Source organism: Vigna unguiculata, chromosome 5 (genome assembly GCF_004118075.2).
Source record: "Vigna unguiculata cultivar IT97K-499-35 chromosome 5, ASM411807v1, whole genome shotgun sequence".
Classification (NCBI taxonomy): Eukaryota; Viridiplantae; Streptophyta; class Magnoliopsida; order Fabales; family Fabaceae; genus Vigna; species Vigna unguiculata.
Genome location: NC_040283.1, coordinates 31,926,901 through 31,938,266, shown reverse-complemented (window position 1 = coordinate 31,938,266; position 11,366 = coordinate 31,926,901).

Below are 11,366 nucleotides of genomic sequence, written 5' to 3'. Positions count from 1 at the left end.
CAAGATATCCATCCCCCACTTGGCGAATGGCCATGGGGAGAGTATGGAATGCAACTGCTCCTATTTCAGGTGAATGAGGTTGCCATAGTATGCATTTTTTTACTAAAGTGTGACAATCGACTTCCATGATTGGCCAGCTGGCTCTGAGTATTCTGGTTGTCATGGTTTGTGCACCTGAATGGCATTCGCATATCCCTTCATGAATTTCCCTGATTACGTACTTTGCTTGCTCTATTGTAATGCACTTGAGCAGGGGCTATCCATATCTACACTTGTACAAATCATCGTCTATCATTGCGTATCGTGTTGCTTTTGATGGTCATCCCTTGTTAACATTCGTCAGGAGGTTTCCAGATTTTAGGTATTGGATGTACGAAGTCATTCAATTGTCGGTGTTTCCTAGGTTTAGGCAAATGATTGTCGTTGATGGTGCTGATAGCGTCTGTTGCAGGAGGGACTTGTGCCAACCTTTATGCTTTGTGCTTGCTAATTTGGACAATGTGTTTGCTGGCTCATTGTCCCCTCTTAGTATATGCTGGATCTGTACCCTATCGAAGCTAAATTTCATGATGTTGTAGACGAGGTGGAAGTATTGAAGTAGAGTGGCATCTTTAATCTGAAATTCATCATTGAGGTGGCCTACCGTTAATTTGGAGTCTGTTTTACGTGTCAACACATGTACTCCAACTTCTCCTACGAGGCATAGGCCGGCCAAGATGGCTTCGTATTCGGCCTGATTGTTAGAGGTTTTGAAGGCAAAGTGTAAGGAATTTTTGATGAGTTGGAGGAACCATCAACACAGAGTGTCCATTGTTCCTCTTCTAGGGATTATTGAAGGTCGTTGACAAATTCAAGTAGGCATTGGGATTTGATTGGGCAGTGTGGTTCGTAACAGATGTTGAATTTGGATAGTTCTACAACCCAAGATGACATTCGCCCAGCCAGGTCGGGTTTCTGGAGGATTTTCTAAATAGGGTAATTTGTTTTGACGACAATTTGATGGTTTTGGAAGTAGGGACGGAGCCGTCTTGCGACATTTACTAGAGATAATGCTAGCTTTTCCACCATTTGATACCTAGTTTCCGGGTCCCGCAAAGATCGACGAACGAAGTAAATTGGGTGTTCGATCCTAACTGATTCCTAGACTAGGGCGGCACTAACTGTATGATCGGTTGCTGTAATGTATACTAGTAGAGGGAGGCGGACATCTGATTTGCGGAGGATTGGAGAAGACGTCCGGGTTGTTTTAAGGTCTTAGAAAATTTTCTCACAATCGTCGTTCCAAAACAACTTCACGAATTTTTTGAGAAGTTGGATGAAGGGTCGAGTTTGGTCCGCAAGCTTTGGCAGGAATCTGGATATGACGGTGAAGTGGACCACTAGGCGTTGCAACTCTTTGACCTTGGTTGGGTTGCGCATTTCGATTATGGCTTTACATTTCTCGGGGTTAGCCTCGATTTTGTGTTGTGTGAGCATGAAGCCCAAAAATTTCTTGTTGTCTATGCCGAAAACACACTTTTCGTGGTTGAGTATGAGATTATATTATCATAATGCGGAAAATACTTTGGACAGGTCCTTTGCATGTTTCAGGTCGTTGGGTGATTTAACAACCATGTCATCGACGTACACTTTGACACACTTTCCCATCAGATGACTAAACACTTTATCCATTAACCTCTGATGGGTAGCGCATGGGTTTTTAAATTCGAAGGGCATGACTTTATAGAAATAGTTGGCGTCTTCAATTATGAAGGCGGTCTTGATCATGTCAGTTGGAGCCATAGGTATTTGATTATACCTAAAGTAGGCGTCTAGGAAACTAAGCACTTTATTGTCGGCCGCACCGTCTACTAACCTATTGATGCTAGGTAGAGGATAGACATCTTTGGGGCAAGCTTTGTTAAGATCCATATAATCAACACACATCTGCCATTTGCCACTAGCGTTTTTGACAAGGACAACATTGGACAACAATGTTGTGTAGTGAGACTCAGCGATGAATCTGACATCTAGTAATTTTTCGACTTCTGCTTTTGCTGCTAGCTGTCGTTCTTCTCCCAATTTTCACTTCTTTTGGGAGACGTATCTTGCTTTCTTGTATATAGACAGTTTGTGGACGACAATCTGAGGATCTACGCTTGACAAGTCTATGACCGACCAGGTGAATAGGTCAGCGTTAGTGGTTAGTGTAGGTGCAAGGCCTTTATCTCTGCTACTGGTTCGATACACGAGTCGCACCATATTCTTCGGTCAAGGTCTTCACCAGATAAGGTTATGCCGGAACCCGGTTGGCGCTCAATATTGTGGGTTTGGAGGACGGGCATCTAGGGTAAGCTCGCCATGTAGCATTCTCGTGCTAGCCTTTGGTCACGATGAATGGTGATAATATCGCCGGAGGGGGCAGGGAACTTCATGGCTAACTGGGTGTGGAAACCACTACTCCGAGGGTATTAAGGGAAAGGCGTCCCAAAAGGACGTTGTAGGATGTGAGTGCCTCAACGACCAGGAAACGAATGAGTATGGTTTTGGTTTGGGATCCTTCACGGAACACGACATGAAGATCAATATATCATTGAGTTGACACTTTTTCCCCAGATAAGCCATAAATGAGCTCATCGTAGGGTACCATAGCTGCGACGGGAAGTTGGAATTTTTGGTAGGCCATCCAGTACAGGATATCTACTGAACTACCCTAGTCTACAAGTACCTTCTTCACCACAAAGTTCTCAAGCTCTATGGTGATAACCATGAGATCATCATGTTGTTGGTTGACGCCATGGAAGTCAGGGTCAGTGAAAGTGATGGGCGACATTCTTCGCCTATGATGTGAGGGGGTGATGTGGTTAATGGAGTGAATCCTGCAGAGGTGCTTCTTCCGGGCAGATGAAGTGGAACTTCCTTCGGTGAAGCTGCCAAATATGGTGTTTATGGTGCCGTGTAGGTGGGGGGATCGGCGTGGTTGATGTCGGTGTGGGCGGGTTGGTGGTCTTGGTGACCATTATCTGGTTGACGAGTATTGTGGCGGCTATTGCATGTGGAGATGCGGTTGTCGAATTGCCTGGGATGGGACGGTCCGTCTTTTTTTACGAATTGTCGAAAGTGGCCATTGCATATCAACTTTTCAATTTTGTCCTGAAGTGTTTTGCACTCATCTATGGTGTGACCATTATTCTGATGATATTTGTAGTATTTGGTCATGTCGACATTAGGTGGGTTTAGGATTTTGTGGGGTGGCAGGATAAGGTCCGCTTGAAGGGCTTCATCTAGAAGCCGAGATCGGGGAATGCTTAACGAGCTTATCTTGAAAATCGTGGTGGTTTAGGCTCTCTATGCATGGAGTCGGATCGTGATGGTGGTTTGTTTGTCTTAGTAGTAGAGGACGTGTAGTCGGTACAGAATCTGGTGTGTAGGGTTTTCATCTCCTCCATGTGGATGTAATCCGCAACACACAGCTTGAGCTCATGCATAGAGGTCAGTGGTCTGAGGTAGACATTGTCAGCAAACAGGCCAGGTTTCAATGTGAGGGCCATACATTGTAACATCATTTCTTGGGTGAGATTTGGCATACGGAGGACAGCTTTGCTAAAGCGATTTATGAAGATCCTTAGCATCTCGTATTTTTCCTGTTTAACGTTGATGAGGGATATGAGAGTGACTTGATGAGGGTGGTTGCCGACGAAGTGGGTGGTGAAAAGATAGGAGAGGGTGTCAAAACAATCAATGGAATATGGGGGTAGAGAGGTGAACCATTCCAGGGTTGGGCCTCTAAGGGTGGTAGGAAATGCCTTGCAGAAAATGACATCTTCAAATGTGTATAGGGCAACATGGGTGGCGTACACTTTGAGGTGTTCATCAGGGTCTGTGTCTCTGGCGTAGCGGTCCAGTGTGAAGGTTCCCACTGACTGGGGAAGGGGTGGTGGTTGTGACGTCCACGAAGGGATGGCGGCGTTTGGGTGGTTGTGGTGGTAAGGAGTGTGGTGGTTTGGGGTGTCAGATGATGGTGGGGAAGGTGGTGGCGTAATGATGGGGAGGGATATGGGTGGTAGGAAGGGCAACGACATGGTGGATAGTTGCGGGTTGTGTGAGGATGTTGGGTGGATGTTGGGTGGTCGTACGGTAGGCGAACATGGTGGGTGTTTGTTGAGTGGTGGTGAAAGTGTGTGGGGTGTGGTTGTATTCACTTTCCTCCTCGCTATATTGGTGCACATGGGTTTTGGGGTCTTTTGGTAGCTCCTTACCCTTCCTCTTCTGGTTGAGATCATCTTCAATCTTCCTTCTTAGCCTAGAATTCTCCTGCCCTAGTGCTTCCATTTTGTCAGCACTAAGCCTTTTAAGATCAACAAGCTCTTGTTGCAACTTGGCTTGCCCTTCAGGATAGAGGCCAAGTTCAGAGTGCTGCCTGCAGGCATGCTTGGTCCTACTTCAAGTTCCTTCAACATTCCAGCTCTGCTTCGTGTGGAAACCATTCTTGCAAGTTCTCGGATTGCTTGGTAAGATACTAACTCGTGCCCCACGGTGAGTGCCAATTGTTCCTGCAGAAACAATAACAAAATGTCAGGGAACACAAATCACATCTTACTCCAATCATTGACTTCCCGAACTGGTTTCTCATTGAGCTGGATGTGCCTTCTATTAGTGTTGGCGGCCTAGACCCTTAAGGGGTTACTTGTAGAAAAGAGTCCGACAATCAAGTTAGCAAAGGCTCTCAAAAGTCAAATCTCATATTAGTGAATTAATGAAAACATACCTCTTAATTGTTGGGGTCCACGTGTATTTATAAAGTCATTAATTGTGTCTGCCCCTTCTTATGGGTTGGGCCCCCATTAGCTACGTTGGGCCAATATTCAGATTAAAGATGGGCCTGGGCTAAGCCTAGGTATTGTGTCTCTGTGGGAAGACATTAGGGGCCTCGCTTTTAATTTCCTAAGTTTGGAGTTAGCGTCTCTTCATTATGCATTATCCATTACAGTAGGCGGCCAAAGTCGTCATGTGTGTTATGTTGTTTGGTTGACCATTCGTCTATTCTTTTTATAACAGGACTATATGTAAGTGATTTAGACCGTAGTTGTCTAGGTTTGTCTGGGTTTGCCTAGGTATAGTACACCAAGCAAGAAACAAACACAATAAGAAAGGGTAAGCTAGAGATAAAAATAATTTTCATCATATATATAAACAAGCAGATTTTAAACAGACATTTTAGTAAGGATATAAGACATGTGATAGCAAGCAATAAAGACCTTCTAACTCAATTATTTGGATACATATAAAGAGATCGGATTCACTGGATCCTTGCACTTATGATGGCCTCTACTGCTCTACAGAGCCATTGCCAATGGGTTTCATCCTACCACACACAAGGTTAGCCCATGACCATCTAAGGCCATTATCTTGTCAAAGACTAGGACCTCCTGCTACTCTCACCACTTGAACCAATCTACGTTATGTGAGTTTAACCAATTCTTTAGAGTTTCAGGATGCAACCTTGCTTGAATCCTTATATGCTTAACACCACCATATATTCTCACCAAGAGTCTCATGCTAGTGCACAACTAACAAACCTATTCATGATTCATTTCATACCAACCACATCAATTTCAATTCAAAATATCTCTTAACACATGCACATCATTATATACATAATACTCTCTGAAAGTACAATAGTACATAAAAGCAGAAAATAAATTACTAAGATGCATGCCTGCACTTGTCTCGCTGAAGCTAGAAGCCCTCGCTCAAGCGACATAGTTTTCTCACTTAAGCTCGGGGTTCTTGCCTAGGCGAGAGCTCGAACTGTGAGCACTACAAGGTTCCTGTGAGTTTTCGCTTAAGCGATACCTTTTCGCCTAGGCGAGATTTCTCATGCATGCAAACCAGAAACACAAGCTAGAAACACAAGCCATAAACACAAATAGTATATTTTCATACAATCACAAGCATCACACAAGCATTTAGGACGTAGAACAAAACCAAAAAAGAAAAATATTGGAAAAATGTGCAAAACCCTAGCTTCCCTTACCTTGACTAAAAGACAACTTAAAAAGCAAGAATCCCGTAGCGAGAGGAGCACCAAGACCAGGAACAACTTAAGGAGCTGAAAAACAAAGCCAAAGGAAAAAAAATGAGACCATAATTGTGACTCACGTGGAACCAGAGTTATCAAACAGAAAAGAAATGAAAGGATAGAGGTTTAGAGCTCTACTTACATTGAGGGGGAATGTTCAACAAGCTCGGATGAGGAAGAAGCTTAAGCCCTAAAAAATCTCCTATTTTAGAAGAGGGGAAAGGTAAGTGAACTATTTTTAGGTAGACAAGACGGAATGAGAAGCATGTGGGCAGTTGAAAGGGGTCATGGGAGTAACCAGTGGGCTGACCTTGGGCCCTTTAAGAAAGCCATGTCCAAAACGTTTTCAAACAAAAAAAATGGGTCATACAATCTCCCCAACAATAAAAATTTTTGACCTAAAAAATTAAGACTTACCAGAAAATAGATGCAGATATGACTTCCTCATATCCTCATCTAGATCCCATGTATAGTCACATGTCCTCCTATCCTAGATGACCTTGACTAGACTGATGGATTTTCCCCAAAGTTGTTTGACTTGGTGGTCCTCTAAACCAATTGGTTGAACCTTTCCAATAACTCCAACTCCTTGATCATAAAGTGTACCACATGCACTGTCTTTCGACTCAAAGCATCTGCTACCATGTTTCCCTTCCCCAGGTGATATAGAAGTTCGAAGTCATAATCCTTCATTAACTCTATCCATCTTCCCTACCTCATGTTCAACCCCTTCTGATCACACAAATACTTGAGACTTTTGTGATCACTGAACACGTGGAATTGTGACCATAAAGATAATGCCTCCAGATCTTCAAGGCAAACACCACTGCTGTCAACTCTAGATCATAAGTGGGGTAGTTATTCTCATGAACTTTAAGCTACCTTGAAGCATACGCCACCACTTTCTTGTCTTGTATCAACACATAACCCAATCCCTGATGAAAGGCATCACAGTAAACCTAAAAGGGTTTACAAACATCAGGGATAACCAACACTAGAGCACTCATCAACCTCTACTTAAGCTCCTGAAAGTTTTTGTCACACTTATTAGTCTAAGCAAAACGTTGGTCCTTCCTGGTAAGCTATGTCAGCAGTGCCACTATCTTGGAGAATCCTTCTATGAACCTCCTATAGTAGCCAACTAAACCTATAAAGCTTCTGATCCCCGTCACAAACTTAGGACGTTCCCACTTTATCACAAGTTCCACCTTATCCAAATCTACAACTATTCCATGAGTTGATAATACGTGCCTCAAGAACTGCACTTTCTTCATCCATAATTCACACTTCGATAGCTTGGCATACAATTGCTTCTCCCTCAAAATACAAAGCACTATCCTTAGATGCTCGACATGCTCCTCATGAGTCTTGGAATTTATGAGTGTGTCGTCCATAAAGACCACAACTAACTTATGTAGGTTCGTCCTAAATATCCTATTCTTGTAGTCTATGAACAAAGTTGCAGCATTTGTCACACCAAATGGCACAACCATGTACTCGGGGTGTCCATATCTGGATCTAAAAGCTGTCTTCTGCACATCCTCCGTCTTCACCTAGATTTGGTAATACCCTAATCGTAGATCAATCTTTGAAAACATCGACGTCCCATGTATCCTCGGAAGGGGTACTTATTTTTTATAGTCAACTTGTTCAAATGTTTGTAATCCACACACAGTCTTGAGCTACCATCCTTCTTTTTGACCAACAAAATAGGTGTTCCCCATGACGATGCACAAGTTCATATGAATTGCTTCTCCAACAGCTCCTTTATTTTCTTCATAAGCTCCACTAACTCTGTCAGAGCCATGTGATAAGGAGTTATACTAGACCCGCTCTTGGTACCAGATCTATGGAGAACTCAACTATGATGGGACACCTAGCACACAAGGACGATTTCCTGACCAAACCCGATGTCAGAGTAGATACCACAGTGTCAAACTGCAGCTCACACACCGACAAACCCAACTCTTGCACACAAGACTCTGACACAAAGGAGTGTGTCGCTCAAGAATCAAATAGCATACATAGACGTTTGCCAGCAATCACAAAATAACTAATAACAAGGTTACTTGAGCATGTCGCTTCAGCCCTGATCATCGCATACACTATGCCCACCAGTTAAGGCTTGCTGCCTCCTTTCTTCTAGTGCGCATAAACTGTAGGTCGTGCCATTGCTCCCTTGAGAGTGGGATAGTTTCTACCCACGTGCCCATCCTTGCCAGAGTTTTTGTATCTCCAAAAGCCTGCTAATTGAGGGCAAACACTACTCAAGTGAGGTCGTCCACACTAGTGGCACTAAATCCTGCTCAATGGGGAAGGAAACCCTCTAGACCCCTAAAGTTGAGAGTGAGGCCTGACATTAGGCTTCTTCTTCTCTTTTGATCTAGGCTTGGACCCAGATGGTTCACTAACATTCTGTTGTTGCTGGTGTTGAGCTTCCACCTTAGTCTTCATTCTCTCCACGACTTGAGCTTTCTCCACTAAAGCTGCAAAGTCCTTGATGGAGAATGGTGCCATCATCAAATGGATGTCTTCCCGAATTCCATTCTCGAACTTCCTACACTGCAAATTCTCATCCAATGGCATAGTGTAGAAGCACCCTAAGTGTTTAAACCTTTCTGCATACTCGACAACTGACTTGGTTCCCTAGGTCAACTAAAGGAACTCCACCTCCTAACCGTATCTCACACTATCAAGGAAGTACTCAAACATAAACTTCTTCAAAGCCTCCCATGTGCTCTTCTCTTCCATGACTAGCTTCATGCTAGCCCACCAGTGCTCTGCCTCTCTAGTGAGCATGTACACCATGAAGGCAAGCCTACTCATATCTAGACACCTCTTGGCGTCAAAGATTCTCTCCATGCCCTTCATCCACTGGTCAGCTAGGTTAGGATTGGTTTTGCCATTGAACTTGGCGGGTTGATGCTTCAAGAAATCCTCCAAACTCCATTATGGGGTGGGGGTGGTGCTTAAGGACCTTGGAAATGACCAACTCCCATGTTTTCCTTTAACTGTCTGAGCAGCCCTAGAAGCCAACTTTGCAGCCTCCATTTGTTGCATCATCAGTTGTTATTGCTCAAGAGACGCCTCCTAGCGTTGCATCAAGGCCTTATATTGTTGCATCATGGCATTACTCTGCTTGGTCAAAGATGCAGCCATAACCTCGATGGCCCTAGCTATATTAGGCACATTAGCTTGAGGGGGTGGAGGAGCTAGATCAGGAGGTTCCATAACTCTGCTCATATAGAAGAAAACCATTAGTCTTACTTGAATAGCCCCAAGACTTAGCTAACACGACACAAGGAAGACACAACAAAAGCTAAGCAAGCCCAATCCCATATATTCTAAGGAACAAAGGCTTTGATACCATAAAAATGTGACATCCCATTTAATAGATAATTCTAACAAATAAAAACTCACATAGTTATAATAAAATAGAGCAAGGATAGAAGCATATCAGAATTAACCTTTTACAATTATCCCAAATATACTAAATAAAAGGAGCTAAGGCACAAAACATTTAGCAAGAGCAGAATTCAAACATAACATAATTGTCCAAAAGGATTGCTCACAAAGTAAGGAAATTAAATAGAACCAGGGATCCTAACTAAATAACAACATCTCTATCAACATCACGATCACCGAGAGTCTCCACATCTACTCACACTAAGGATTTGGTGATCATCGCAAATAGGAAAAACTAAACAAGATACAAACACAATAAAAAAGGGTAAGCTAGAGATAAAAGTAATTTTTATCATATATATATATATATATATACATATATGTATACATATGTATATATACATATATGTATACATATGTATATATACATATGTATACATATACATGTGTATATATATATATATATACATATATATATATATACACATGTATATATATATATATATATATATATACATATATATATATATACATATATATATATATACACATGTGTGTATATATATATATATATATATATATATATATATATATATATATATATATATATATATATATAAAAGTAGATTTTAAACACACATTTTAGTAACATACAAGACATGTGATTGCAAGTAATAAAGACCCTCTAACTCAATTATTTGGTTAAATATAAAGTGATCGGATTCACTAGATGCTTGCACTTGTGGTGGCCTCTATTGTTCTATAGAGTCATTGCTAATGAGTTTCACCCTACCACGCACAAGGTTAGCCCACAACTGTTTAAGGCCATTATCCTCCCAATGATTACGAGCTCCTGCTTGTCTCACCACTTGAACTACTCTACTCTGTGTGAGTCTGACCAATTCTTTAGCGTTTTAGGATGCAACCTTGCTTGAATCCTTATCTGCTTATATACACTACAGCACCACCATGAAATATCGCCAAGAGTCTCATGCTAGTGCATAACCAACCAACCAATTCATGATTCATTTCATACCAAGCACATCAATTTCAATTCAAAATATCTCTTAACACAGACACATCATTATACATAATACTCTCTTAAAGTAAAACAATACATAAAAGCATAAATACATTATTGAGACGCGTTCCTGCACTGGTCTCACTACAACTAGAAGTCCTCGCTTACGCAATATTGTTTTCTCGCTTAATTTAGGCGTTCTCCCTTGGGCGAGAGCTCGAATAGTGAGCACTACAAGGTTCCTACGAGTTCTCGTTTAAGCTAGACCTTCTCGCCTAGGCGAGTTTTCTCTTTCTCTAAACTGGAGCTCATCGCCTGAGCGACAACTCGAGCAGAACCCTGGTTGATTTTTCTGCTATTTTCACTTAGGCGAGGGTTGCTCGCTTCGTCAAAAATAACAGGTTTTTCCTTTACTCACACATGCAAACCGAAAACACAAGCCAGAAACACAAATAGTATATTTTCATGCAAGCGCAAGCATCACACAAGCATTTTGGATTTAGAACAGAACCAAAACAAGCAAAATATTTTAAACACGTGAAAAACTCTAACTTCTCTTACCTTGACTGAAAGACAAATTAAAGAGAAGGAATCTTGTAGAGGGAGAAGCACCAAGACTAAGAATAGTTTAAGGAGCTGAAAAACAAACCCAAGGGAGGCAAAAATGAGACCATAATTGACACTCAAGTGGAACCAGAACTATCAAACAGAAAATAAATGAAAGCATAAGGGTTTAGAGCTCTACTTATGCTGAGAGGGAACGTTCAACAATATTGGAGGAGAAAGAAGCTTAAGCCCTAGCAAAACTCTTATTTCAGAAGAGGGGAAAGGAAAGTGAACTATTTTTTATGGATGAGATAGAATAGGAAGCATGTAAGC